Below are 4,273 nucleotides of genomic sequence, written 5' to 3'. Positions count from 1 at the left end.
TCTCTCTCTCTCTCTCTCTCTTGCTCTCTCGCTCTCTCTGACAGGTCGCCATCTTGTTTGGGCTAGTCGGAGGAGGGGTGGAAAACATCCTCCACCACCCGCAGCAGCAGCACCACCACGGCCGGTAAAACACGATAAGCACAAAACGACTATCGCGTGAGTAATTTAGGCTTATGTTTGATGTGATTTCTGTTAATTATCGGTTTTAACAAAGACACACTGGCTCCGGGGTACTCAGGTTTTTAACGGCTAGGTTGTCTGCATCGTCACCTGTTGTGACACAGGGTATAGAGCGTCACCGGTTAATGCGGTTAAATGCAACTGTCATTATAAAGACATTGACGAATACAAATGCCTGTCTGTTTTTTTTGCCACGAAAATGCTTACCTGTGTAACGTTAACGTTGCTGACTCATTTCGTTTACAGTGATAACAGTCTAATATCTAACGTTTGATGACTTTATGGCCATAGCTAATCACTGTGGTAAGAAATGTCTAATTAATCAGCTTGCATCCTTCTGTTAACTGTTGTCATTACTCCCATTTAGCAAGGCAACCATATCTGCATCTTTAAAGAGTCTGCCTGCAAACACTTAGACCACACAATGAATGTGTCCTTTCAACTGTCACTTTGTTTACCTATTTAGTGTTATGATTTCAATCAGATAGCCTACAACATGTTCTGTCTTTGTGTTATTTCCTCTCTCCAGGCCTCCCTTCCCCTTTCCCTTGTGGTGAGAAGGCACTGAGATGTTTTATGCCCACTTTGTTCTCAGCAAACGTGGGCCGCTGGCCAAAATCTGGCTGGCGGCCCACTGGGACAAGAAGCTGACCAAGGCACATGTCTTTGAATGCAATCTAGAGAGCAGCGTGGAGAGCATCATCTCACCAAGGTAATTTCTCAGGGTCTTCCCTTTCACAGAGCTGATAGTTTAAGTGTCCTTTTTGTTATCATTTCTTGATCTACAACCAGTCATCCTATAATTACAAAGGTTTGTTGTATATACTTTGGGACCCGATTGGTATTTTAGGCTCACTCTGATTTGGGTCAAAAAGTTAAGATATAAAACAGACAGCTTTTGATGTAGTTAATATATTACAAAATGTATCATGCATTCCCAACATTTACTTTAAGTCCCATCAAATGGCTGATGTATTATTAAACTTAATCATTGATATGTCTCAACTGTCTTTTTATGTCCATCAATGATCCTTGTATCATCTAGTGATAAAACATTCTTTGTGGTCTAACAAATAACTACAGCTAACAGTTGGTTGTATTGTCTCAAATGCAAAACATTACTGACACATTTGTTTAATTTAATTTTTATGTCATTCCAAAATTAGTATTTTGAGTTTCGTCCCTGCTTGTTAGACTTAGTTTTTACACATATTAAGGGCCTTTGTAACGTGATTATTTTATTGAATGCATTTAAATAACCCTTAGTTGAGATTTAGTATTATTAACAGAGTTGCATCTCTGTACTGATGTAAGACAGACACAATGCAATGTTTGTGGCAGTTTTACACATTTTATAAAATGCAGATTTATATACATTATCAGCACTGACCATTAATGCACATACCTTTTTTTATAGGTTTAAAATGGCTTTACGGACATCAGGGCATCTGCTGCTGGGGGTGGTAAGGATCTACCACAGGAAGCCAAGTACCTGCTGGCAGACTGTAACGAGGCCTTCATCAAAATCAAGATGGCGTTTAGACCAGGTGGGGGCAAAATGTAACTATGAGTCAAATAAAACTATCAGCAGTGACTGATTCTATGCTTTCCTCCAGTGGTCCAAATGACATAAAGTGTCAGTCAGAGATTGAAGCCTTTCTCATGTCCGTTGAGAAAGGTAATATTTGTTAAAGTTACTACTAGTTTTTGAAAGCTTATTTTTTGGCATTTTTGAGAGGACAGCTTAGAAATGAAAGGGGAGAGAGAGGGGGAATGACATGCAGCAAAGAGCCACAGCTCGGAATTGAACCTGCTGCTGCTGCGGCGAGTTCTGAGCCTCTGCTGAAGCCAAAGATGTGAAGGGGAGAGAGAGGGGGGACGAGCAGAGTTGAACCTGCAGCCGCTGCAAACAAGGACTGAGCTTTGTACATGGGGTGCAAACTCTAAGAGTTTTTAACTAGTTGTGAAACAGTCTCAATTGAACACTGATGCCTACATATGACCTAGATAAGCAAACAAGTCCATCAGAGTTACTATTTGCTATTTTCTGGCCAGGAGCAGAGCTTTGCCATCGCTGGAGTCTGGCAGATGCTGTATTTACGACACAAGGTGGTAGTGCTCAGGAAAATGCTAAAGGGGCCCGCCAAAATCAAAATAAAAGTCCCTAGTAGAACTTTCATTGAATAGCTGTATCTACACAATTGCATGTACACATGCCAAAATTATTAAATATATTCTACAGTATAATTATGACAGTATACAGAGTTCATACATATTTACCTCTAAAATGAGAGCATGCAGCAAGTTCTTTTGATGCGTGTTGACTCTTAAAGAAACAAAGAACCCAATGTATGAACACCTACATGCAATATTATACTGTACAATAAACTGATTCCTTCACCTTATGTCTATATATGAAAAAACATATACACAATGTATTCATTATTTCATTATATTATAATCACCAATCTGCCAACTGTTCTTGGTTTTTCTGTACTTGAGCACCAATTGTAGGATGGTTCTTAAAACTGCTTCTGTACATAGAAATATTATCAAACTCAGTTGATTTATCCACATGCTGTTACTCTCTTCCTGTGTTGTGGTGTTTCAGGTGTGGTGGATCTTCCAGAGGAGAGAGAAAGCGAAGCAGCCTACAACGCTATCACGCTTCCTGAGGAGTTCCATGATTTTGACCAGCCACACCAGATCTAGAGTGAGTTCTCTGTCGGTCTACTTCTTCAGAGACGAGCGCAGTAGTTAGAGGTACAGTATAAAAGAAACTAAATGCTATAATAGAAACTAAATTGAACTGTGCTAAACCCAGTGATCAAAACAAAAGCACTTTTTGACAGAAACAGTTCAGGGATTCAATGACAAAATAGAGGGACATGAGTTTACTGGCATGGGTAGAAAAGTCCAAACCAAAGATGGCCGGACAAATACAGATTCCAGTTAGAGGTGTCTGGTATGTTTTGCAGGGCTGATGAGCAAAGTGGAAACAGGTGAGCATGTGGGTGGGGAAGGTCAGATGATGGGAGGGCTCAAAGGGGTTACCACATGATGTGAGGAGTGGCTGGGTGTGAGAGTCAGGTGACTGGGGGAGGTGGAAAAAAAGTGTTGGAGAGAGGAAGAGAGGCAGTAGAGAGATGCTGGGTACACAACATAAAATTTAATTCTTTCTAGTAATGTCTACCTGTGAAATGATTATTTATAAATAACATGTAACCATGCAGGTTTTTTCTTTTCTATGATGGCTCTTGCTCTTTCTCTTCACCTGCACATATAACATATTTCTATATTCTGGGAAATGTAGGGTCACTACCAACACACGAATTTAAGAGACAAAACAGGTTAGCGGACAAGCACATCATCACAAAATAAACTGCTAGAAGACACTAAAAACCTTGCAGTGCGGATATATTTAGCAGCACATTTCCTCTTTTCCACTGCTCGTGAAAAAAAAAATGATTTGAAGAAAAGTGCTGTAAATACAAGATAAACAGGGAATTGATGTTGGTTTGTTTTGTACAGTGATATTGACGTTGCCTCAGCAGTTCAACTTGAACCAGAGCGAGTGGAGGGATCACCATGCGAGAGGAGGTGGGCAACCCAACTTGCTGCAGGACAATGACTTCGGTAGGCTTGTTTCCTCGAACATTTGTACAGTAATGTCATTTGAGAGTCAAATGTTTGAACATTAATGTACTTTTCATTGTTAGATAACAGTGGAGTTTCCTCCACTTGCCCACATTCCTCACTATACACTGTAAAGACACACCTTGCTGTTGTGCAGCTGATTTTGGTATGGACGACCGGGAGATGATGCGGGAGGAGGAGTGCGTTTGAGGTGGACATCATGGGAGTGTCAGCTTCTAACCTGCTGCTGGAGGCTGAGGGTGGGAGCTAACGCAATGGCTGACAAATCCAACCATCTAGAGTACGATGACCAGTACAAGGATGACTTCGGAGACAAACCCATGGAGAACAACGAGGGAGGCATGCTGGGTAGGATCCTGTTCAATATAGGCACTGATGTAAGCCATTTGTAATGATGATACTGTTAGCTTCAAACATGTTTATTTGAAATTGTCGC

At 40.8% G+C, this 4,273-nt stretch overlaps 1 pseudogene; it reads left to right on the top strand.

The window, feature by feature from the left end:
- Window positions 1-504: 504 nt before the first annotated feature.
- On the top strand, window positions 505-4,185 carry LOC116681656 (double-strand-break repair protein rad21 homolog; annotated as a pseudogene).
- Window positions 4,186-4,273: the final 88 nt, after the last annotated feature.

This window comes from Etheostoma spectabile, unplaced genomic scaffold, assembly GCF_008692095.1.
Source record: "Etheostoma spectabile isolate EspeVRDwgs_2016 unplaced genomic scaffold, UIUC_Espe_1.0 scaffold00018662, whole genome shotgun sequence".
In the NCBI taxonomy this organism is placed as follows: domain Eukaryota; kingdom Metazoa; phylum Chordata; class Actinopteri; order Perciformes; family Percidae; genus Etheostoma; species Etheostoma spectabile.
Note: the sequence above shows the minus strand (reverse complement) of the source record. Positions and strands in the feature narration are given on the sequence as shown.